This window comes from Hylobates moloch, unplaced genomic scaffold (genome assembly GCF_009828535.3).
Source record: "Hylobates moloch isolate HMO894 unplaced genomic scaffold, HMol_V3 SCAFFOLD_1, whole genome shotgun sequence".
Taxonomy (NCBI): Eukaryota; Metazoa; Chordata; class Mammalia; order Primates; family Hylobatidae; genus Hylobates; species Hylobates moloch.
Genome location: NW_026652276.1, coordinates 152,797,288 through 152,824,597, shown reverse-complemented (window position 1 = coordinate 152,824,597; position 27,310 = coordinate 152,797,288). Strand labels below are relative to the sequence as shown.

Genomic DNA, 27,310 nt, shown 5'->3' with positions numbered 1-27,310 from the left:
AGATGGATTAGCAAGTGTTATTGTGATACATGAATAATCCAAACTGTGGTGGCTCTCAAACTTGTCTGCACGTTGGAACCACCTGGGGAGCGTGTCGTGACACGCTCAGAGATTGGGATTTAATTGGTCTGGTGAGCACCGGACTTTGGAATGTTTTTAAAGATCCTCGGGTGATTCTGATGAGCAGGCACGTTTTGGAACCATAGGGCCAAAGCAATACTAATTGCTGAACAATCGATACACCTTATGTCATTTAGTCCCCAGAAGAACTCAACTATTGCCATTTCCCTTTTTACAAAGGGGAAAAGAAGTTAAAATGGTTAATTTATATAAGATTGCACAAGTAATGGCAGAGCAGCCTTAAGGCCCTCATATAGAAGTAGGCCAAAGTTGAAGAATTCCAGGCCTAAAGCATATCTTACCTTATTTAGTACTATTGTTGCTGGTGAGGTTTACCATGAAAGTATAGTGAAGAATCTGGGGGAGAGCACTATTGTATTAGGTCCCTGGAATGTAAACTCCATGAAAGCAGCAACATTTTTCTTTTGGCTTGGGTTGCGTGTGTGTGCCCAGCTCCTGGAATGTAACAGAAGCTTAATATTTATTGAATGAATTGCTGATTAAATAGATTAATGATCATTAAAGTGTATAATCATCAGTAATTCCGTCTTAATCCAGTGGTTCATGATTCATAAAAAATAATCTTTTTAAACACTGGAAATGTTATCCAGTTATAGTATTACAATTTTTATTTTTACCTGTTTTCTCGAGAGCCTACAAAAATGATATGTTTTCTGCTTTTTGTTTAGTCTTATTGAATGCATTCTTTCACTTTTGTTACTTTTATTATAATTAGTATTTAGGTCCTGTGCTAGTTGAGGTTTGTTAGACTACTACCTCTTAGCCGAAAAGTGGGTGCCATAATATACTTCCTTGTAATTTTTATTGCTATTGTTCCTTTCTAATTTGATCTCGAGGTCTCTCTCTTAGGAGTGGCCATAAGCCAGAACAGCCACTCTTCAGGAAAGCCCTGGCCCAGAGAGGAAAGCTAGGTTCTAGTGTGCAGGTGAGACGCCAGAGGAGGCAGCACACAAAACATGTGAAATAACAGGCGCATTTTATTACTTACAGATTCACCAGAGAATAAGCCTGATGGGAAGTCTGGAGATAACAGGACACCCAACCAGCAGGTGGGGAGCAAGAGAGAGGACCTGTGGGGCTATGTTAAGGTCCAAAGGCTTTATCCCTTAGGCTTTCCATAGGGGGTTGTGTTTTGACTAGTTTAAAGAAAACACCAGCAAAGGGGGAACTTGACTCTGGTGTCGACTGTTGGGTTTTATCATGGTTAGCAGCTGTTGGGTTTTTGGTCATGGAATGAGGAACAAGTGTTCTATATCACAGGGAGGGGAAGTTTTAAGTAGGCCACAAGTGATGTGATACAACTGGGTTTCAAACAGCTTATATCAGGCCTAAAAATGGATGCCCAGGCAGCAGCTATATTAAACAAGTTTGGCACAATACTTGACTTCGTAACACCACTACCACACCTGTATCAAGCATTTAAATATCTGTTGACTAACTAGGTGGATGAATGAATGAGCCTATCTATGAAGGCAAGAAGGCAAATCAAATTAGTATTTCTATTTATTGATCTTTAAACCTCCCTTTTTAATCTAAAGGTGGAGTTGTTATAAAGGTATTCTTCCTTTACTTAACCTTGAGCAAAGAACAGTAATAAAGCTCTTGTTATACTAACTGCTATAGAATGATTTTATATAATTAAACATTGACAAATTTTAACTAGAATCTTAGTTTTGTTCTTAGAGCAGATATATCAATTTGGATCTTCCATGAATCCTTAGATCCTTAGATCTTACATACTGTATGTTAACAATGTCTAGCAGATCAACTTGTAGGGAAAAAAGGGCAGATTAGAGTATTCATATATATAGTATGAAGCAACATTTTTCTCTGTGTCTTTTTTATATAAATATAATTAGTTCCATATTATGCATACTTTGGGGTAACAGATGTAGCTTCCTTGTTACTTAATGCCAAGTTATAGCAGACACAATATGAGAATATCTTCTCTGCATCAGGCATGTGAAAGTACATACCCTGAAAAGTGAAATCCTCTGGGACCCATTGGTAATAACCATTCTAAGATATCACTTGAAGAGTTTAGAAAAAATAAACCCCAACTGAATCATGAGGCAGGCATGCAGAGTTGGAAGTTCTTGGAGTGGTTTCCGTTTTGAGCTTCCAGGTAGGCAAAATAATGGCCCTCCAAAGATGCCCGTGTTCTTATCTCCAGAACCTATGAATATGTTACCTTACACTACTAAAGAGACATTGCATATGTGATTAAGTGAAAGAGCTCAAGATGGAGGGGAGTAGCCTGGATTATCCAGGTGGGCCCTATGTAATCTCTGGCATCCTTATAAGAGAGAGGTCAGAGTTAGAGAAGGAGATATGAGGATGGAAGCAGCTGTCAGAGTGCAGACAGGGGTCGGAATGTAGGCAACCTCTAGAAGCTGGAAAAGGCAAGGAAACAGGTTTTTCTCTTAGAGCCTGCAGAAGAATATAGCCCTGCCACCCCATTTTCAGGTTTCTGATATCCAGAACTGTAAGATAATATACTTGAGTTGTTTTAAGCTGCTAAATCTGTGGTAATTTATTATAGCAGCGAGAGGAAACTAATACAGGCTTCACACTGAGGAAGATTCTCATTTGGACTATAATCTCCAAATGAAGTTATATATAGTTAGAAATGCAGTAATATGATTGAAAAAATAAGGCACTGTTCATTCAACTTTATGTCCCATTACTAGACCCCCAGTATTGACTTTTAAAGTAAATCCTTTGTCTTGTGAATTTAAAAATGTATTATAAATGTTTAAAACATAACTTTGTTAAATGTATACCACGATTTCATAACCTGGCTTCGGCATGCCTTTAATTTTTTTAAAGTAGACTCTTGCTAAGAGTAGTTTTAGGTTCACAACAAAATTGAGAGAAAAGTACAAAAATTTCCCATAGCTCCCTGCCCCACACATACATACCCTCCCACATTATTAACATCTCCCACCAGAGTGGTACATTGGTTACAACTGATGAACCTGCAGTGACACATCATTATAACCCCCAGTCAGTAGTTTACATTAGAGTTCACACTTGGTGTTGTACATTCATTTTATAGGGTTGATAAATTTACAATGATATGTATCCACCATTACAGTATCATGCAGAGTAATTTCACTGCCCTAAAATCCTCTATCCTCTGCCTATTCATGCCTTCCTCTCCTCTAATCCTGCCCAATTCCTGGCATCCACTTATCTTTTTACTGCCTCCATGCTTTTGCCTTTTCCAGAACATCATATAGTTGGAACCATACAGTATTCTTTTCAGATTGGCTTCTTTCACTTAATAATATGCATTTAAGTTTTCTCCATATCTTTTCATGGCTTAACAGCTTCTTTCTCTTTAGCGCTGATTTTTTTTTTCTGGATGTACCATGATGTATTTATTCACTTACCTACTGAAAGACATCTTGGTTGCTTCCAAGTTTTGGCAATTATGATTAAGCTATAATAAACAGCTCTGTGCAGGGTTTTTTTTTTATTTTATTTTAAGTTCTGGGGTACACGTGCAGGATGTGCAGGTTTGTTACAAAGGTAAACATGTGCCATGGTGGTTTGCTGTACGTATCAACCCTTGACCTGGGTATTAAACCCAGCAGGCATTAGCTATTTTTCCTAATGCTCTCCTTCCCCACTCCCCACCTCCCTACAGGTCCTGGTGTGGTTCCCCTTCCCGTGTTCTCATTATTCAGCTCCCACTTGTAAGTGAGAATATGCGGTGTTTGGTTGTCTGTTCCTCTGTGCAGGTTTTCATGTGTAATAAAATTTTCAATTCCTTTGGGTAAATACCAAGGAGAAAGATTGCTGAATTGTATGGGCAAAAGGATGGTTAGTTTTGTAAGAAACGGCCAAACTGTCCTCCAAAGTAGCTATACCATTTTCCATTCCCACCAACAATGAATGAGAGTTTCTGTTGCTTCACATCCTCACCAGCATTTGGTGTGTCAGTGTTCTGGATGTTGGCCATTCTAATAGGTGTGTAGTGGTATCTCAGTGTTGATTTAATTTGTATTTATTTGATGACATATGATGTTGAGCATTGTTCATATGTGTATTTGCCATGTGTATCATATTTGGTGAGGTGTCAGAGTCTTTGGCCCACTTTTTAGTTGGGTTATTTGTGTTTTTAATGTTCAGTTTTGAGAGTTCTTTGTTTATTTTGAAGAACAATTTTTTATCTGGTATTACTTTGGCAAATATTTTCTCCCAGTCTGTGGCTTGTCTTTTTATTCTCAACAGTGTCTTTTGCAGAGCAGAAATTTTTAGTGATAATGAAGTCCAGCTTATCAATTGTTTTTCGTGGATCATGGCCTTGGTGGTACTTTTAAAAAATGATCACCTAGATTTTCTCCTATGCTATCTCTTGGGAGTTTTATAGTTTTGTGGTTTTTTTAGGTTGGTGATTCCTTTAGGTCAGTGAGTTTTGAGTTAATTTTGTAAAGGGTATAAGGTTTGTCTAGATTCTTTGTTGTTTTTGCATGTAGATATGCAGTTGTTGCAGCAACATTTGTTGAAAAGACTGTCTTCGCTTCATTTTATTGCCTTTGCTCCTTTGTCAAAGATCAGTTGACTATATTTATTTGAGTCTAATTCTGGTTTCTTTGTAATGTTCCATTGATTCATTTGTACATCCTTTAGTCAATACCACACTGTCCTGATTACTGTAGCTTTTTATATGTCTTGAGGTCCAGTAGTGTCTGTCTTCCAACTTTGTTCTTCTTCAATATCGTGTTGGCTATTCTGGGTCTCTTGCCTCTCCATATAAACTTTAAAATCAGTTTATCAATATCCACAAAATAACTTGCTGGTATTTCGATTGGGATTTGCCTCTCCATATAAACTTTAAAATCAGTTTATCAATATCCACAAAATAACTTGCTGATATTTTGATTGGGATTGCATTGAATTTATAGATTAATTTTGGAAGAACTGACATCTTGACAATATTGAGTCTTCCTACTCACAAACATGGAACATCTTAGTTATTTTGTGATGTCTTCCATCAGTTTTTTACTTTTTCTCATATGGATCTTGTACATGTTGTCTTAAATTTATACCTAAGAATTTCATGGGGTGATTAATGTAAATAATACTGTGTTTTTAATTTCAAATTCCACTTGTTCATTACTAGTATATAGAAGATGATTGACTTTTTTGTATTAACCTTGGATCCTACAGCACTGCTATAATCACTTATTAGTTCCTGCCATTGTCTTTACTTTTTAATATGCACAGAAGTGCACATTAAATGGAAGTGGCTCTCATCTTTATATCTGAAATACCCAAAACTTACTTTTTTGTTTGTTTGTTTGTCTTTACGTGTTAGTGTATCTTTCTGGAATACTTGTCTTGGAGATTTCTTTTATTAGAAAATTTTAGTTTCCAGTGGGTTAATTTTTTTAGTATTAACTCAAATGTAATTAGCACTACCAGTCATACCCCTCCTCCCCAGCTACACTTATTGTCTTAGTACCCTTTCTCGAGATTAGTTGGGGTGTTTCTCATCAGTGCTAATGAACAGCTTAATGGTTCATCCTTTAACTCCATTGAAATCAGAGCCAGAAGAAATAAATTAACATTATACCATGGGCCATCCCCATCATTTCTGGCAGCCTATGAATTCTAATTTCTGTTTTGCTATTGTGTATCTTATGTAAATGGTACAGTCTATTAACCTCTGACCTTTAACTCATTTTTATTCATAAGAAAGGTGACACTCAGAATTGAGGTCTCTCTGCAAATAATGCAGACTAAACAATACCACATGACAACATTATTATTATCTTTTATTTTCATAATATTTCTTGCAAAGTTATTGTCAATTGTCTCTACCATCCACTCTGCTTTTCCTGTATAGCTAAAAAAGGAAGCAATGGTGAATATTTAGCCTTAGGACTGAATTAATGATACTAAAGTTTAACTTTTCATAAGAAGCACCTGGAACAATTGTTTCTATGTAGTATTTTTATATATTTTATACAATATAATTTACATAGTATATATTATATAATAATCTTAGAAAATATATTCCTGGCATCTACTGACAGAAATTTTGATTAAATGCCTCCAGAGTAGAACCAGGAATCTGAGTTTCGATACACCTCCATAGGTGGTTCCAATGTAGTTGTGAGCCAGGCTGAAATAAACACTGAATTTAAAAGAATTATACCCCAACTCACTTTATGTTCAATACATTTAATTTCAGTACCCAAAGCAAAATGCATGTAATGTATTAAAATACCATATAAAAATTGCATAAGAAATTTATTTTAAAATTGCATAAGAAATTCATTAAACTGTTTCATTTCCTTTTTAATTTGTAAGAAGGGAAACACAAGGGAAGAATATTTAAGTACCAGAAAAGAATGATGGAAGAGAAACAGAAAACCAGATCATCCCCTGGTATTTCTACAGACCTGTCATTTTGTGTGTGCGTGTACACTTAGAATTCATTTTGCCTTGTAAAAGCTGTCATTTGAAAACAGTGTTGCCTCTGAGAACCATCAAAGACGGTATTCTTGACCACAGCTTAAATAGAATAGAAATTGTTGCCTGAAACTGCTCTGAGCACAGAACTAATGCATGCAGTTCAACTGAGGATGCCACATTACTCCAGAAACCGAAAGAGGGTAATGACCCCTTGCACAAGGGACAATGTAACAGAGATAATATCTTTGAAAGTTTTGTTTAGGAAACAAATCACTAATCTAGAAATGGTGGTGGCCAGCCTTAATAATCTGTGGAAGGGAGGAACATACGGAATCATTAAAGAAAAGCAACAGCTAGAAAAGGTAGATTTGTCATTTCTGCAAGAAACATATTGACAACAGCTGTTTATATGCATTTAAAGCTTGACTCATTGCTAAAAGAAGATTTAAAGAAGAAAAAATTGGCTTTAAGATGAAAATGGTCCAAAGGAATTCAAAGTCATATCTTTTATCTGAGGGATAAGAAAAAAGAATGCGGACGTTGTGCATTGTGACCACAGCCACCACTCCCATCAACTTGCCAAGCACAGAGTAAATACAGGAAGTGAGCTGTCCAATAGAGTCTGAATTTCAGACATCATTGCCTTATAGTGCCTTACCCATGAGGGCACCACATCTTCATCTTAAGCAGATTGAAAGGGACTATGGTAGGGTAGAAGCACAAGGGGTAACATGGAGAAGGGAGAGAGAGAAGACTGCAACAGTCTTTTCATATAATAATATAGTCTCTTCAGTGATGTCAAAGGATGTAAGGAGATAAACAAGCTTTTGATTTTTGCAAAATGTTTCATTGCTCTCTAGCATGGAACACTCCCTGGGATAGACCCTCCCTCCTCCCCCAAGAAAAAGAAGAAGAAAAAAAGAATATACAGAGTTTGGGAAGATGCTGTATAATCTACTTAGGAGAGCAGTAAACTACACTGTTTTGGACAACAAGTACTTAGTGGTGACAAAAGGACAATATTTTATGTAGAAGTAACTTGCAGCAGATTGCTAAGAGGAATAAATGAGGACACTGTGTTGTCTTTACTGTACGTGAATAGAAATAAGTTAAATAGAAATTAAGTACTTTCCTTTGTGACCATTGCTACCACTAATTGGCTTAAGACATAAATGAAAGAATAAATGAATAATTGAATGTTAAACTTACCATTGAATATAAACTTAAATCAATAAAGAACAATTTACATGTACTCTTCAGAAAAATTAGAGTGCTTGAAACTATTCACAAAATAAAAAGTTTGTTTTGTTTTTAAGTTTGTACAGACTATGTCACTCCAACTTCTTACGTCTTTTCACCTCTCCTACCACTTATCCTTGAAAGAATTCAAGATCTTGACAAGTGATTAAAAAGAAAATCAGAAACTTCCCCCTTTGTCAAATCTTCCTTAGTAATTATTCTCTCTTTTTTTTTTTTTTTTTTGAGATGGAGTCTCGCTCTGTCGCCCAGGCTGGAGTGCAGTGGCGCCATCTTGGCCCACTGCAAGCTCCACCTCCCGAGATCATGCCATTCTCCTGCCTCAGCCTCCTGAGTAGCTAGGACTACAGGTGCCCGCCACCATGCCTGGCTAATTTTTGTATTTTTTAGTAGAGACGGGGTTTCACCATGTTAGCCAGGATGGTCTCAATCTCCTGACCTTGTGACCCACCCGCCTCGGCCTCCCAAAGTGCTGGGATTACAAGCGTGAGCCACCGTGCCGGGCCATTATTCTCTCTTAACTTCATAAAAATATATGATTATTAACTACTATAGTTATAACAAATATGGTACAATAGTACAATAACAAAAATGTACATGAAACCAACACTGGTCTTGGGCAAGTTATCAAATTTCATTATGCTTGTCTTGGTTCTCCTGGCCTCTTGCCTTTCTATAGTCCTTTTATTTTTCCTCACTACCTCCTGAATTGGGTATCTCACTGTCAGCTCTGCTGAACCAGAATTCACTTGTGTCTTTCATCTACAAACTTAATCCTGCTAGTCCTGACCAGGACAGGCAGCTTCACTTTGTGAATAGGCCGAATCTTGCATTTGTCTCATTGCCTAGAAAACTGTCTTACTATTCATGGGGTGTACCCACCACTTGTAACCTTTTTCCCAAACTTGACTTCATTGACCCAGGTCTTATAACTGTCTCCTTCTTGGGATTTCACGTCTCTTTAGCATGAAGTAAAACACAACCCCGGTTTGATTGACTAGGCTTGAGTCATCAGAGGGCTGACTTCTGATTAATTGGCTGAAGAACTGCTATGAAAGGATAAATCACATACAAACAGGATGTCACCCCTTGACTGGCTTTAATTGTTATTCTTGTGACTTCTGATGCCTGGGTCTCCCTGGGATGCTCTACAGCCTGATCTTGGCTTACTTCCCATCCCCACCAGCCAGTGCTGCTAAGATCTGAGCTTGCTCATGTTATGACACTAAGGCCCTCCTATCCCTGCTTAATCTGGCTGTCAAGAAAAATCTAATCTTTTCATTTATCTTCAAGAATAAGTAGTTATAGTTGTTTGAGACGTCTCCACTTCAGTAAGTATCAGAACCATAATTGCTAGGATTTGAATATGTTCCTTAAAGTTGATGTGTTGAAAACTTAATTGCCATTGCAGCAGTATTAAGAAGTTAGGCCTTTAAAAGTTCATTAGGTAATGAAGGCTTTGCCCTCATGAATGAATTAATGCCATCATCATGGGAGTGGGCTCCTGATAAAACAATGAAAATTTGGCCCCCATTCCTTTTCTGTCTTATGTGCTTACTTCTGCCTTTTGTCCTTCTGCAATGCAGTTACAATCAACCAGATGCTGTTACTGTGTTCTTGGACTTCCCAGCCTCCAGAACTGTGAGCCATATAAACTTCTATTCTTTATAAATTACCAAGCCTGTACTACTCTGTTATAACAGCAGAAATTCACTAAGACAATAATCTAAAGGCTTCATGTTCTAACCCTGGAAATTTCCAAGGCCTGGGAATAATGGCAAGAAGTCAAGAAATATACCTTACACATGAGCCAGTGAAAGACTCATCTTGAAAATAACTCATACTTTATATTTGAGGGGATGATCAAGGGTAAATATGCTCTGTAACTGATAAATCAGTTAAGTTGTGGAGAATAAAAACTATAATGTTTACAACTTTTTTCAATTGTCTATTGCTGTATAAAAAACCATTCCAAAACTTAGCAGCTTAAAACAACACCATCTTATTGCTCACAGTTTTATGGATCCAGATTTTAAGCAGCACTAAAGGAAACAGTTCATCTCTCTTTCACATAGGGTTGGCTAAGGTAGTTCAACTGAAGCTAAAGGAGGATCCAAGATGGACTCCTTTATAGGTTGGGATCCTTGGTGTTGGATGTTGCCTGGGGCACCTCAGTTCTCTTCCACATGGTATTTTTCTCCAGCAGGATAGCCTGTCTTCTTTATATAGTGAATGGTTTCTTTAAAAAACAAACAAACAGATTTCTGCCAACGCCTCTTAAATATCATGTCCCAAACTAGCACAGTGTCAAATCTGTGTCATTCTATTGGTCAAAGGAAGTCACAAGTCCAGACAGAATTCAAGAAGAGGGAAAGTAGCTGCACATCATGATGAAAGGAATTTTTACAGAAAATGAAGGAATGGCCATCTTTGCAGAGAATCTTCAACAGGCATTGAGATGGTTAATTTTACGCATCAACTTGACTAAGCACAGGATGCTCAGATAGCTGGGTAAGCATTATTTCTGGGTGTGTCTGTGAGGGTGTTTCCAGAAGAGATTAGCATTTGAATTTGTAAGCTGAGTAAAGCAGATAGTCCTCTCCAATATCGTGGGCATCATCTAATGTGTGGAGGGCCTGAATAGAACAAAAAAGTGGAAGAAGGTTGAATTGCCTCTCTGTTTGACAGCTTAAGTTTTACATTAATGTTCTCCTAACATAGGTCCTCCTGATTCTCAAACCTTCAGACACAGACTGGAATCTAAAGCATTGGCTCTCGGGCTACCCACCCTTCAGACTACATGACCAGCTTTCCTGGGTCTCCAGTTTGCAATCGACCTACCCTGGGACTTTTCAGTCTCCATAATCACCTGAGCCAATACCTTATAATAAATATATATCTTCTTATTGGTGCTGTTTCTCTAGAGAACCCTAACTAACATAGGCACCAAACACCCATTTTAATAATCCACTTGTCTTTAGATCACAGCAGTATCTACTCAAGAGATACAGACGCCATTGATTTCTGGCCACAGGAGGGCAGAAGAGTCAATAGGTTATTCTTTGGCCTTCCTCCCAGGAGAGGGAGATGTCAAAGAAATTCAGAGTGATCTGTATGGCCCTATCTGCTCTTTGGAATCATTTATTTCTACAGGCTGTTCACTTCTACGGTACCAATAGCTGTCAAAAACCCTCTTCTTTGCCATCATAAATCCCAAACTAGGGTTGAAATATTAGCAAAGAGAATATATGTTTAAGAAATTGTTTCTGATACTGATGACCCTGCTTTCACATATCCCAAGTGATATACAAAGAACTGATTTTCAAGATGTGACAACATTTAGGTCTCACTTATAAGTGACGCTCTCCTTAGGACCATAGTGTATGGACTGACACTTTATTATTACAAGGAGAAATGGTAGCAGTGAGAATTTCTTCATATTTGTAATTTTTTCTATTTTTAATTTCAACCACACATATTAAATGTAACTTTAATCAGAGTTAAAACCATGTCACATGATGATCTTAATTTACAAGTCAACAAAACTACAAATATGAAGAAACATTTGCAATAACAGATTAAAAGCAATTAATTTCTTTGAAAGTCAATGAAAAAAAATGTTTTTTCTTTTTTGGTGATGGAATCTCACTCTGTTGCCCAGGCTGGAGTGCAGTGGTGCAATTTCGGCTCACTGCAACCTCCACCTCCCGGGTTCAAGCGATTCTTCTGCCTCAGCCTCCTGAGTAGCTGGGATTACAGGCACACACCACCATGCCTGACTAATTCTTTGTATGTTTAGTAGAGACGGGGTTTCACCGTGTTAGCCAGGATGGTCTTCATCTCCTGACCTCATGATCCACCCACCTCAGCCTCCTAAAGTGCTGGGATTACAGGCATGAGCCACCACACCCAGCCCCAATGAACAATTTAGAAGGTGACTTTTATTACCTCAAAGCTGAAAGTTATAAGCTCTGAGTATTATAATTTTTTGTGGCCATCTACTTTAAGAGAAATGTCTACAAAATGATATGAGCTTTTTTTCCTCTACCTACAGTTGTATACTGAGCAAACCAGGAATTTCTGAACATTAAAACTATGCTATGTTGGAAAGGGAGCCAAAAAGCTCAATATCTACTAGAGATGTACAAACTTTCTTTAACAGAAGTCACCTGTTTATCAGTTTTTGATAAATAACCCACTGGCAGTAACAATAGGAGAAAAACAATGTATTTTGCCTAATGTTCTGTCATGTGGATATGGTGTCCCACTTCAACGACTTGTTTATCTGAGTTAGACCTCTCATTTGAAATCATAGGTGCCATATTTGAACTGTCAATTGCTTTTTCATATCTTGGGACTGGAACCGGATTAAGAGTCCTATCTTATAGGAGACTTCTCCCTACTTACAAATCCTCTGAAGAGCATAAGTAAATGTGTCAGCGAGAAATAATGGAAGAAATCATCAACAAATGGGGGGAAATCAGATAGAGTCATGGTGTCACTTTGACTTTTGCCATTGCCTGCTGTATTCCAGCTTCTGATTCCACTGCAAACGGAAGCAAAGAAAGCTCATATAGTAATAACAGCAACTAAGGCAACAGTAGTTTTACATCGATAAGCTAGAGATTTTGAAAGTAAGAGGCTGGCACATAAACCAGATTAGTAGTTCTCAGCTAGGCTACACATCAGAATCATCTGTGGGGTTTTTACAGCTGCATATGCTAAATCAGAATCCAAGACAGGAAAATGAAAGTGCTTATTCCAATAAAGACCTTTGTTGATAGTTACCATACTAGATTATCTACAAAGGTGGAAAACCTGGTCTAATTTAACAATTTGTAATTGATTAAGGTGAACAGAGTGTGGTATAATGAACTGAGTACTGAATCAGGGAATAGGTCTAATTTTACTCTGTGAACAGACTTGTTGAATAATTTTAGCTTATTACATGTATCACATGTTAGGCACAGTATTATATGTGTATATCAATAATTCTTTCAGTTCACAATACTTTGTGATACAAAGGTTATTCTTGCTCCTTTTTTACAGATGTGAAACCTGAAATTAGTGATTTGCCAAAGGAAATGATGAGCTATAATCCCAGGTCTGTCTAACCTATACTTGTCTTCAAAGGGTAGGACAGTGTTTCTGTTCTCTCCATAGTGAAATTCAGCCTCTTTAATGCCTCTTTTAGCAAAATATTACAATAAACTCTTCTCCAATGAACAGTGAGCAATGTCTCCTTGAGCAAACTTTCTTGGATGAAATGAGATGAGACAACTGAAGAAGGCATTGAAAACTATAATATTCCTTAGAAATTAAGATTTCTTCTCATCTTGAATAATGGCTTTTACATCATCCTAAAGTATAAAATACTTTTTTTCTGAAAATACTTGTTTCTTCATTTTATTACCTTACTTCAACATTTTCCATTATTACAAAATGTTTATTTCAAAAATTGTCTCAAAAATTTTCCGACATAAGCCACCACAATTTTTCCTCAGTAGAAGTGTAATATAAATAAATTGAAATCAAATTTTCTCTTCTTTATAAAAATATTCCCCAAAATTGCATGGTAACTCAATTTTTAATCAAATTTGTTGTTGAATTTTAGAAAAGCTTTTTTAAAGTCTTAAAGTTCACTTAGTTTTTCAAAGAGCCCTAGTATAGCACAAAAACATCATTACTCTTAGAAAAACTATATTTTTATTTCCCTAGTAATTTTCCCTGGCAGACTCGGGGGTCAAGGACCTGGTGTTGCAAAATTCCAGTAGTTACCATGTCCAGAAGATATACTGTAAATTGTGCTTCCAGAAGTTGGGTCATACAGTGGTACAAATGGAAACTTTGATTTATTATTTTGTTGCTTCTTGTTAACTAATTTTAGAAGACTGAGAGTGGGGGTGTCCATGCTTTAGATCCTTCAAAGAAAGGATTAATTAAAATTTGTTCTTGCTTTCTGGTAAAAACTGCTCATTGAGCTAACAGCTAAAAAATTGAATTTCAATATTACCATAAATTTGAAGACAAAATGTTTCCTTGTGGAGGAGGAGTTTGGGCAAAGTATAAATAAGTAATTAAAATTGTGCTCAACTAAAGAGTTTATTGTGGAGGGAAAAGTGATCTCTTGTTCCTAAGTGGAAATTAAATGTTTTTATAGAGTGGTGCAGTTATTGCGACAGTGCAAATTATATTAATAGCTAATAGAGAATTCAAATAAAATGTTTCAAAATTATAAAGGCCTACCCCTTTTAATTGAGTTTTGTGTGATTGTCACATGAATGAAATTAAATCTAAGTGTTTCTCATCTTTTCTGCTGGAGCAGACATTCATTTGTTCAAAATGTTCTCACTTTTATCATTGGCATTCAAGCTTTTTGATGGTCAGGTTGTCCAAAAAGCTGAAAAGTGTAACCCAGAAACAGACTGGTAGGAGTGAGTATGAAAACTTGCATCTCACTAGTGTTTAATAGAGACATTCATAATTGGAATCTGAAAATCAGATTTTTCTAGATTGCTGATTATCCACCCAAAACTTAACAGACACCCAGAACTCGTTGCAAGTATACCTACTCACATTGACTGTCCTCCTTTTAATACTTGTTTAAAATTTATTGCCTATTATAACAGTGATCTCCAAAGAAAGATATGTATGCTTTCAAGTATATGCAAGATAATCCATTAGGCTACAGGAAGTAAGGAGTAAAGCTTCTATTTATATGTGCTTTGCATTTCATCCCTTTTAAACTTTTAAATTTTTTGAGTTTTGTTATGTATTTACCATTAGTGTTAAATACATGTAGCACTCACAGTAGCACATGTACACTACTTAAACTTTTTAAAATATATACTGCTAGTACAGAGTCAAAATTTTCAGTAATAGAGATGCATTTCCAACAAAGTTTATAGCTAATATCCTATAGTTCTGTGCTCATTTTAGCTCTTAAGTAATGACTGAATCTTCCTGAACTCGGGCTATCTTTATGGTATTAGGTCAGTGAGGAGATCCCTGTGAGCTTTTGTTTCCTCATTACATACATTATATAAGAGGTAGTGATGATTTATCATTCTTCTAAGAAGAGTTTTGTAAGAGATAAAGTGTTACTCAAATACGTGTGGACACCTTGAGAGCAGAAAATAACTGAGTTTTGCATCACTTTCACAGTAGCCACCAAATAGATGTTTAATAAATATATGAATAGAGGAATGAATGAGGGTCTATCATTAACATTCTTATGGGAAAGAGCAGGATGTGGTTATAAATGTAAATGATTATAAGTGGAACAAAGTAAGTCTTGTTTCTTCCCTGGTGCTGTGATTTTTGAAAAACGTCATTCATTTTTGCCAAGCTCAGTTTCTTACTTAAATTGGGCATCATAATATTATTTTAATGTCCTACCTACACCACGGGGTTATTTTCAGAATAAAATGTAGGTGAAAATCTGTCATGACCTCTAAAGAAAATGTAATGCTAACATTGGTTATTATTTCTTATAGTTACATCATCTTCTCCTGCTGAATTGCACTTGATTGGAAGGGAGGGTCCCTCACTACCTTGACTTTTATTACATTCTCCTCAGTGTCTAATTGAGCTTTATATAGAATGAGATCTTTAAAAAAAAAAAAAGCTTACTAAGGAGTGGTGGGCTTCTGTTTTCAAAGCTGCCCTTCCTTTTCAGCAAAAGGTAGTAGTGTTTGAGGGGTTCCAACAAGTATCAACTTGTGTAGCCCCAAGCACTTTTTATCAACAAAAAGGCAAAGCATGAACTAGAGAGGATGCTTGATTTATACCTGTCTAGGCAATCAACCTGCCACCCACAGAAGTGTTGGAAATTTGGCAGTTAATCAGCAAGGCAATTTTTGTGCTTTATTCTTTACTGTTGATCCTTTGTTTGTTCCATAATGGTGCTCCTTAGTCATTTTGTCCCATAATAAATGTTCTGTGGAACTTTGTCCATACTCTACAGCATCTTCAGTGACAGAAGAGTGCCTACCAAATGCTTAGTGAATGCAGGAATTAACCCATTAAAATTAAGGATATGTGTACTCATTCAAAAACTTGAGGGATTTACCCAACCATTCTTTTAATTTAATTCAGTAAAAGTTTTCCCCAATCTCCTTCTTTTTCTGGAAAAAGAGTGAAAAAACTAGAGTTTGTGTTGAATTATTTTCCAAAGTTCTAAGCTCCTTCCTTATTCAGATTACATTGCAGTTTCTCTCCTGTGTCTGTGTGTATGCACATTTGTTTTAAATGTATATAATAGTAGACATCCTTTTGATTAAATCTCAGTCTTATTTATGTTCCTATTTTTCTGAGGACTGTAATTTTAGTTTCAGGAAATAAAAAATAACTACTGTGTGTTTGAGCATAAATACATCCATTCTCAAAGATGTGCCTTTCTTTGGACTAATTAGGCGTTTTTCCCAAATATATAACTCAAGAAAGTGTTTTACAAGCAAACTAGAGAGGTTATAGAATGAATTTTAAAATTTAACTATTCAAGGTACCATTATATTTACTTTCAGAAATTGTGAATTTGAAGATTTGAAAATAATCATATTTCATGTACTATTTAAATTTGCTTTGCCTAAGACTCAAATTTTATATTTATTTTTTTCTCATTCTCCTAAATAGCACTTTGCTGAAGCAATTGATGATTATTATCTCCACAAGCCTTATAGAGTAAGTATACTGAGATGCCAGAGTTATATCCAGTTGCTCAATTGACCAAATAATTTCCTTTTGCTTTTCTCATCCTGCCTATCTCCTGGGGTTCAATTACTGAGGGGTCAATTGTCCAAAAGGCAAGGAGAAAGACATGGGGAGAGACAAAGACCTAGCTAAAGAGAACTAGGAAATTAGATCTCCGATAGTCAAGAGTTGATATAAAAAAGCTCTTTTCACAAAGAACTTCACATTATTGTCTCCTTGACAGACTGGAGAGTTCAATTTGTCAAGATCTGTTAAGTCGCATGTAGTTGATGTAACCTGACAGCTAGCAACATGTAGGGGTCTGGTGACCAAGCCAAGACGTTCGGAAGCACAGACTAAGTAGAGATGAATCTTTTTCTAATCAATTGGAATTATATTTTTCAGAGGTTTCTCAGTCTGTTGCACATTAACAGCATGTTTTAAACACATTTTGTGCTTTATAAAATTGTAATTATAGAAATGAATTTCTTTGGTCACATTAATTACAGGAAAAAGTAACGATGAAGGCTTAGCTATTGATTCATTATATCTCTTAAGACTTCCGGGATATTTCACAGGCAGATTGATGTAGTTCAACCTCTTTTTGGATGGACAGCTAACTTGGGTTTAAGTAGAACTTAATTTAGAGTTCAATCTGTAAATATTCACTTACTACAACAATGCAGTGAGAATCTTTTTTTTTTAAGTGGCACATTCTACTGTCATTATTAAATATTTGCATAATATTCCCCAGAGGCTTAAGAGTATAGTCACATACACACACACACACACACACACACACACACACTTTCAACATTCTAAAAAAAAAAGATTCATGCAATATTTGAATCTCAACCAAAACTTAATTAATAAAATAAATTGAATGAAGCCAAAGTACCAGATTTCCAGATGTTCTTAATGTCACTTATTTCCATTATAAATCTTCAAATACCATTAGTACCTCCTTTGGGAGAGAGAAAAGGGAGAACAGATGCTAGTAGAGTCAGGAGGTGCAACCATAGGCATGGTGGGCAGAATAATTACAGTTCTTAAAGCAAGTATATACAAGGAGCACTGCATAACTGCTACCGGAAAATCACATTGATCAACTGACCAGTCTACAACATCCTCTACTATAGATGGGGCACCTCCTTTTGGACAAATACCCTCAGTAAACAGAAGACAAATATCAGTTTTGAATCACCAAGGGTTCTACATATATTGACTTTGATCACCAAACCAGGAATTATTTCCTTGTTTGTATTTTCCCCATTGTAAATATTTGATTAATATTTGCTACACTCTCTTTATTTCCCTCATTGCACTCATTGCAATTTATATATGTTCTTATTTGCTTATTTGTCTCCTACTCTAAGTGGTAAGAATGTCATTTTTCTTTGGGAGGGAGATACATTTTTATTGAATTATAATGTTCATACAGGAAAGTACACATATTAGTGTAGAACTCAGTGAATTTTTACAAATTGAACACATCTGTATAATTAGAGTCTACATTAAGAAATAGAAAACAAACAGCACCCCAGAAGTCTCCAGGTGCTATCTCATAAGTTGCTATATTCCAAAAATAAGCATTATCTGATTTTTAACAGCTAAGACTATTTTTACCTGTTCTTAGAATTAATATAAATGAAACCATACAGTATGTACTATTTTGTGTCTGGCTTCTTTTGTTCAACATAATGTTTATGAGACTCATGTTATTGGGGTAGTCATAGATCATTCATTCGTAATGCTCTGTGATATTACTGTGTATAAATATACCCCCAATTACTTATCCATTCTATTGCTGATGTGCATTTGGGTAATTTCCAGTTAGAATTATTCCACATAATTCTATAAATATATGTTTATTAAAAGGATATGTTTTTGGTGAACATATATATACAATTCTGTGGTGTGTATTAGCAGTGGAATTGTTGAGTCATAGAGTATGCATATGTTCACTTTCAGTAGATATGGCAAACTGTTTTCCAAAGTGGTAAAACCAATTTCCACTTTGCCGTCAGTGTATGTGTGAAGGATTATATCTATTTTCTTCATAATTGTATCTTCTGTACTTGTCATAGTGCTTAGTACATGGTAGGCACTCAAGAAGTCTTAGATGAATCAACTCAATTGATATGTCAACAGCGGCTAAACGACTATTGCCATTTCATTGATCTTTTCAAGCTTGTAAGAAGACAAAACAACTTTACAGCCCAATTTACAATTTTGCCAGAATCTTCCCCTAGATAATTAGTACCTTGAAAAAAAGACCTCCTCACTGAATGCTTTTTTCTACTCAAATGGCTGACTCTTAATGGAATAAGCAGTATTCATTTGATAACATAATAGAACATACATATGTTAGCACAGTAAGGCATTTTAACCTCAAATCTCCTACCTCCTCATTATACAGCTGAGGATACAGAGGGCTAGGCACAGTGGCTCATGCCTGTAATCCTAGCACTTTGGGAGGCCGAGGTGGGTGGATCATTTGAGGTCAGGAGTTCGAGACCAGCCTGGCCAGCATGGTGAAACCCTGTCTCTACTAAAAATACAAAAACTAGCCAGGCGTGGTGGTGAGCACCTGTAGTCTCAACTACTCAGGAGGCTGAGGCAGGAGAATTGCTTGACCCCATGCTGTTCTCATGATAGTGAGTGAGTTCTCACAAGATCTGATGGTTTAAAAGTGTGTAGCACTTCCCCCCGGCTCTCTCTCTCTCCTACTGCCATGTAAACAAGGTGCTTCCCCTTCGCCTTCTGCCACGATAGTAAGTTTCCTGAGGCCTCCCCAGTCATGCTTCCTGTTAAGCCTAAGTCTCAGGTAGTTCTTTATAGCAGTGTGAGAACAGCAGATTTAACACCAGGCAGATTTAACCTAAAGAAGACTACCTCAAAGCCTCTAATTATCAAACTCCTAAAGGTCAAAAATAAAGAAAGGATCCTACAAGCAACAAGAAAGAAGAAACAACATACAATAGCAGTCCAATATGTCTGACAGCAGACTTTTCAGTGCTGTCTTGTAGCCCATTATTTTTAATTGGTGACAACTTAACAGTGATTCCATAAACAAACATGGAAAAATAAAACTAATAAAAACTCTACACTTTAACTTCTTCCCTTTGCTTTTTAACTTTTTGTTGTTTCTCTTTATGTCTTATTATACTGTCTATGTCTTGGAAAGCTATTTTAGTTTGTTATTTTTGATTGGTTCATCATTTAATCTTTCTACTGAAGTTTAGTAGTTTACACACCACAGCTACAGTGTTATTCTGTATTTTTCTGTGTGCTAACTATTACCAGTGAGTTTTCCACCTTCAGGAGAGAATGGTATGACATATTTAAAGTGCTGAAGGAAAAAAAATTGGCAACTAGAGTAGTATATCCAGTGAAAATATCCTTTAAGCATTAAGGAGAAATAAAGACCTTCTCAGACAAACAAAACCTGAGGGATTTCATCAATACCTGAACTATCCTACAAGAAATGCTGAAGAGACTTCTTCAATCTGAAGGAAAAAGAAGTTAATGAGTAAGAAGATACAGAGGGAAAAATACATGAGGCAAAACTGATAAACTGCAACAAGATATAAATGAGATATACTATTATCATTGGATATTTTAACACACTTTTATTAGAAAAAAATCCAGCAGGTAGAAAATCAGTAACGATATAGATGAACTTAATCCATTTATTGGACTGCTTCATCCCACAGCAGCAGCTTATACATTTTCCTCAAGCTTACATGAAAGATTCACCAATATAGACCAGATGGGGGGCCATAAAAGACACATTAACACATTTTTTAAAAAATAGAAACCATAAAATTCTGCTTTCAGACCACAATGCAATTAAGTTAGAAATGAATAACAGAAAGATAGCTGAAAAATCCCAAAATGTTGAAGATTAAACAAAATACTTCTAACAAACACAAGTCATAGAAGAAATCTCAAGAGAACTTTAAAAATATTTCAAATTAAATGAAAATAAAAATATAACTCATCAAAATATGTGGGATACAGTGAAAGGAGTGCTTAGAGGGAAATTTATAGCACTGAATGCATATTTTAGGGAAGACAAATTATCTAAAATGAATAATCTAACTTTTTATCTTAGAAAACTAGAAAAGGAAGAGGAAATTAAATCCAAAGTAAGCAGAAGAAGAGAAGAAAAGAAAAGAATATTAGAAGTGAGGGCAGAAATCAATGAAATTGAAAACAGGAAATCAATAGAGAAAATCTACACAACCAAAAGCTGATATTTAAAAAAGATATTTTAACAGTTCTGTACAATCTCTTCTAGAATATAGAAGCAGAGAAAATACTTCCCAACTCATTCTATGAGGCTAGCATTACCATAATATCAAAACCAGACAAACATATTATAAGAAAACTACAGACCAAATAGCTGTCATGAACATATATGCAAAAAATCTCAAAAAAAATAGCAAATTGAATTCAACAATGTCTAAAAAAATTATATACCACAACCAAGTGGGATTTATCACATGTATCCAAGGCCCATTAAACATTTGAAAATCAATTAATATGATTCATCACATCAACAAGCTAGAAAAAAATGTGATCATATCAATAGATGCAGAAAAAGCATTTGAGAAAATCCAACATTTATTTATGATGAAAACTCTCAGTAAATTAGGAGGAAAGGTGAGCTTCCCCAACTTGATTAAGAATATCTACAGAACACCTCCAGCTAACATAATATTTAATGGTGAGAAACTCAGCCTTCCCACCAAAACCAAGAACAAAACAAGGATGCCCCTTCTCACCACTCCTTTCAACATCATACTGAAAATACTAGCTAATGCAATAAGACAAGAAAGAAATAAAAAGTATACAGATTGGGATGGAAGAAATAAAACTGTCTTTATTCACAGATAACATTGTCATCTACATAGGAAATTTCAAAAAATGGAAAAAACACTTGCCTGAGGCCAGGCGCAGTGGCTCAGGCCTGTAATCCCAACACTTTGGGAGGCCAAGGTGCATGGATCACCTGAGGTCAGGAGTTCAAGACCAGTCTGGCCAACATGGTGAAAACTTGTCTCTACTAAAAATATGAAAAATTAGCCAGGCGTGGTGGCAGGCACCTGTAATCCCAGCTACAATCCTAGCTGTAATCCTCAGCAGGAGTCTGAGGCAGGAGAATCACTAGAACCCAGGAGGTGGAGGCTGCAGTGAGCCAAGATAGCACCATTGCACTTCAGCCTGGGCAACAAGAGCAAAACCCGAAACGCCCTCTCATAAAAAAAAAAAAAATCCCACCAAGTTATTTTGTGAATATTGACAGACTCATTCTAAGGCTTATATGGAAAGGCAAAAGATCTAGAATAACCAACAAGATATTGAAGGAAAAGAACAAAATTGGAGGACTGACGCTACCTTACTTCAGATTACTATAAAGCTACAGTAATCAAGACTACATAGTATTGGTGAAAAAAATGGACAAATAGGTCAATGGAACAAAGTAGAGATCCCAGAAATAGACCTACATAACTATAGTTGACTAATCCTTGACAAAAGAATAAAGGCAATAAAATGAAGCAAAGATAGTCTTTTCAAAAAATGATGCTGGAACAACTGGACATCCACATCGACGAAAATGAATCTAGACACAAACCTTACACCCTTCATACAAATTAATTCAAAAATGTACCATAGACCTAAATACAAAATGAAAAAGTATAAAACTGCTAGACAATAATAACATAGGAGAAAACCTAGGAGACTTAGGGTATAGTAATGACTTTTCAGATGCAACATTAAAGGTATTATCTATAAAGAAATAACTGATAAACTAGAATTTGTTAAAATTAAATACTACTTCTGCTCTGCAAAAGACAATTTCAAGAGAATGAGAAGACAAGTTACAGATGAGGAAATAGTTTTTTAAAAAGAAATATCAGATAAAGGACTGTTATCCAAAATGTACAAAGAATTCTTAAAACTCAACAGTAAAAACATAAAAATTCCCCCTCCACCCACAGACTCTTTTTTTTTTTTTTTTTTGAGATGATATCTGGCTCTATGGCCCAGGCTGGAATGCAGTGGCACAATATCAGCTCACTGCAACCTCCACCTCATGGGCTCAGGCTATCCTCCCACCTCAGCCTCCCAGATAGCTGGGACTACAGGCACACACCATCATGCCTGGCTAATTTTTGTATTTTTTGTAGAGACAAGGTTTTGCCATGTTGCCCAGGCCGGTCTCAAACTAATAAGCTCAAGCGATCCACCTGCCTTCATCTCACAAAGTGCTGGGGTTAGAGTCACAAGCCACCATGCCCAGCCAATGACTATTTTTAAAATGCCAAAATTAGATATCTGAATAGATACCTCACTAAAAAAGATATACAAATGCCAAATTAACATATGAAAAAATATTTCACATCATATATCATTTGGGAACTGCAAATTAAAACAACACTGAGATACCACTACGCATTATTAGAATGGCCAAAATCCAGAACACTGACAACACCAAATGCTGGCAAGGTTGTACAACCACAGAAACTCTCATTCATTGCTGGTGGGATTGCAAAAATAGTACAACCACTTTGGAAAACAGTTTGGCAGTTTCTTACAAAAGTAAACATACTTTTACCATAAAATCCATTAATCTCACTCCTTAATATTTACCCAAATGAACTGAAAACTTTGTTAATGCAAAGAGCTGCACATGGATATTTATAGTAGCTTTAATCATAATTACCAAAACTTGGAAGCAACCAAGGGGTCCTCAGTAGGCAGGTGAATAAATAAGCTGGCACAATAAAAGTACTTCAGTACTTAGTGCTGAAAAGAAATGAGGTACGAAGCTATGAAAATATGTAGAGGAGATAAATGCATATTACTCAGTGAAAGAAGCCAATTAAAAAATGCTACATACTTTATGTTTCCAATTATATGCTAAAAAGGCAAAAGCATGAATACAGTAAAAAGATCAGTAGTTGCTAGGAGTTAGGTGGGACAGAGGGCTGAATAGGTAGCAAACAGAGGATGTTTAGGTAAGTGAAACTATTCCGTGTGATACTAAAATTTTGGACACATGTCATTATACATTTGCTAAAACCAATAGAATGTACAATATCAAGAGTGAATCCTAGTGTAAAGTGTGTCAATATAGGTTCAGTAGTTTCATTTATTGTAACAAATGTACCACTTTGGTGCAGGATGTTGATCGTGGGGGAGTTTGTTTGTTTTTCTGGGTTTTGTTTTGTTTTGTTTTGGTTTGATTTGTTTTGTGTGGGTGTAGGGGAAAGACAGTATAAGGGAACTATCTGCACTTTCCTCGTGATTTTGCTGTGAACCTAAAATTTCTCTTTAAAAAAATAAAGTTGATTAATTTTTTAAAATGCAAACAAACAAAAACCCAGGGCTGAGCTGGTTGTCTATATTCCTTAATGATAGAGCAATGCCATAATGGACCTCCAGTGGATGGCTTATTTGGTGTCTGCTCATGGTATCCAGCCAGCCTTACACTAAGCCAGTGGGCCTCACCTTGAAGTGTCATCAGAATCGCTTGAAGGTGTTGTTAAAGCACATCATTTTCTGATTCAGTGTGTCTGGAGAGGGACCACAGAATTTGAGTTTTTAACAAGTTCTTACTTGAGACTGAGGCTTCTGATTTGGAAAGCACAGTTTGAGGACCACTGCCCTAAGTAATAGGGGATGCATTCTTTTCAATCCCAGTCTCCTTGTCTGTGGGCAATGTCCTTCCTCGGAAAAGGTTTTAAGAACTCAGACTTCATATAAGCACATTGTAGGCTATCTCTACATCGTTTTCCTGTGGTTTTAACTAAGTTTTTCTTCTTGTGGATTATGCCTCCCCCTTCAGTATTAGGTTCAGGATTCTTAGTCTTGATAAATAAAACCAAAGTCAAAATATAATGCAATTGAAATAGAATATGTTTCTCTTCTATTTCATTCTATTTTCAATTGAAATAGAAAAATTTAGAATATATTTCTATTTCAATTGATATATTTTGCCTTTGGACTTATTTATTTCAGTTGATACTACACAGAATCAATTTAACCACAGCCAATATGACAGTCCCTGTCACATAACAAGTGTATCATATAACCTATGGTAATAAATAATATGCATGATTCTTCTCCACAAATAACACAGTTTAACCAAAATGAAGAAATGGAGGTGAAACAATGACTTTTATCAAGTCTTCGTGGCTCAGAGATGGGGTTAAGAATAGAATTTGAGAATATTTTCTGCTTCTCTGATCTTATTGCTGACACATTTTATGGGCCATGTTCTGTCTCTCTAGAATTAAGCTAGATTTTGTGTAAGAGTAAACTATTTACTCACCATAGGTCGTTGCCAGGGGCCATTAAATCTCAGGTTCCATTTGGAGTGGAAAAAGACAATTTATTCAAGAAAAAACAAATTAAATTATTATATCATGGCTAAAGTAGAGAGCTTGTCTATGCTCTGTCAAGGTTCGTCAAGTTAAAAGAATATGTCAATATTGTTGCCTTTTTGGCTGTGGCTTGCAAAATAATTTATGAGCATTATTGAAAGAAGCTTAGGACCAAGAAAAAAGGAGTAAAACAATCATAATATAACTGCCTGACTCAACTAGCCCTAAAACCCTATTTGACATATGAGAACCATATCAAAGAGAAGATGAATCAATGAGACTTTCACAAAAACCTACTTTGTTTTATCCACATTGTTGAGATTTTTCTGTTTTATTAGACAATGATTCTTTGTGTGAAGGACAGTGTGTATGCACTGTAACTAGTCATCTGTCTGAGTTTCAAAACCCTGCCTGTGATGCTGATTTCACCCCCTTAAAGGACTGAATTACAGAATCAAGAAATACAATGGAGAATTGGGAATGCCACACTGAGCTGAGACAATGATTTTGAAAAAAAGTTGGGAAAGCATGTTAAGAAAATAAGGGAAAATATCATCCACATGAAAAAGACTTTTCAGATATACCCAACACATGCTGTATTCCCTCTTCTAGCAAATCTTACCAACACCTAACCTTTCTGTTGATTAATTCACAACTGCCTATTTAGCAGTCACCTATTACAAAGGGATCCCAGCCAACCAGGACTCAGGATTTGACTGCATGGCCCAGCATCAACAGGAAGGTGGAGCTGCAGCCAGGCCTCCTTGCCATGGCTTGTGGGACATTTCCCATGGTGGGAAGAATAAGACATGACACTTCTGGCCATCTTGCTATCTGAGGGTCTCAAAAGCAACAGCTCCAACTTCCTCACCTACTTGAGGATTCTATGCTTTGGAAAAACAAGAATAAAATTCTTCCTTGTTAAGAGGGTATCAACCTATTATTAAAGAGCTGCACAGATGATAGAAAACATTATCTACCCCTCCAAGAAATTCCAATCTAATTAAAGAAAAAAATGTTGCACCTAAAGACTAGTGCAATTAAGAGCTCAATTGTGCAGCTGAGGTAATACAGGCAATAGATGATATGGGCATCCAGTAATAATAATATTTCTATTTCCATTCCAATAGAGTTTGATTGTTATTCTAAGGTTTACATGTACTGTTGTAATAGCAACTGCTTACTAATCAAGGCTGGTTTAATCTTTATATAACAATGGGTTTTCCTATGGAAAACAAACACAAAACAGAAAAGAAAAAAGCTAGATACTATTTCAAAATTATGAAATTATACTTTATTTCTCGTATAGAAAAGAAAAAAGGAGCAAAGTTTTTTCATCTATAGACACAAAACTTCTAATGTTCCCAGTGTGCCTTCTTCCTTTTCCAGTATAAAAAAGACACAAGTGAAGAATTAATATTCATATTAAATGAAGCCATTAATTGAGGATATAAAGTTTCTAAAGGCTATCAAGCAAATTTGCCAAGCATATAAAGAGTATACTGGCATAAAAATGGTTTATTACCTTTATACCAGGAAACTTTGCTGAAAGAATCTGTAGCAACAAAGCCTCTATTTATACTTCTTCCAAATATCCTCTTGTGACACCAAGAATAAAATATATTTCCACATATAGCAGGAAATATTTTCCTGGAATTTTGCCATTGCCTTTTGGAATGATATTAAATATTTTATTTTCATTCATATTGTCTTCTGGATTTTATTCCATAAAACCATCTTGGCATGTAGAAGAAAAATATATGTCAAAGAAACTAGTAAATAAGGGAAGGATTAATCAGGTTGTGATTATAGGAAACTATAATTTGCACTGTTCAAGTGCTGATGGCACAGATCACTTAAGGGCAGTAGTAACAGTGACTTGAGAAATGTGCCAGAAATGCTTCGAAATATAGTTCAGATAGACACTATAAAATCTTACACATTTTCCAAAATTATGTGTGGTTTATTATTTTCAAATAATGTAGCCAAGTTTACTTGTTTCATATTCTTCTTCCTTTATATTTGCCTTAATCTATTCAGGCTGCTATAACAAAATACCATAAACTGGGTGGCTTATAAACAATAAACATTTATTTCTCACAGTTCTGGAGACTGGGAAGTCAAAGATAAAATCTGCACTAGCAAATTTGATGTCTGGTGAAGGCCTATTCCCCACGGATGGAACCTCTAGTTGTCCTCACATGACTGAAGGGAATAGCTAGCTCTCTGGAGTCTGTTTTATAAGTTCAGTAATCCCATTCATGAGGTCAGAGCCCTCATAACCTAACCACCTCCCATAGGCCCTATTTCCTAATACTATCACCTTGGGGATTCGATTTTAATGTATGAATTTTGGGGAAACACAGACATTTAGACCACACCAGTATCATTATTAT

The 27,310-nt window shown here is 35.9% G+C and overlaps 2 long non-coding RNA genes across 2 annotated transcripts in view; one reads left to right on the top strand and one right to left on the bottom strand.

Moving 5' to 3' along the window:
• The window catches only part of LOC116813457 (uncharacterized), a 50,278-nt gene that overhangs the window by 1,146 nt on the left and 21,822 nt on the right, over positions 1 to 27,310 (top strand). Inside the window, exons 2-4 of the long non-coding RNA XR_009215671.1 lie at positions 1,132 to 1,190; positions 12,877 to 12,931; positions 16,462 to 16,509. This is a non-coding gene — a long non-coding RNA (uncharacterized LOC116813457). The remainder of the gene's footprint in view (positions 1 to 1,131; positions 1,191 to 12,876; positions 12,932 to 16,461; positions 16,510 to 27,310) is intronic.
• LOC131384627 (uncharacterized) lies at positions 10,211 to 17,522 on the bottom strand. Its single transcript, XR_009215673.1, has 3 exons — positions 17,417 to 17,522; positions 12,235 to 12,373; positions 10,211 to 10,463 (listed from the first exon to the last, which is right to left on the bottom strand). It is a non-coding gene; the product is annotated as an uncharacterized LOC131384627 (long non-coding RNA).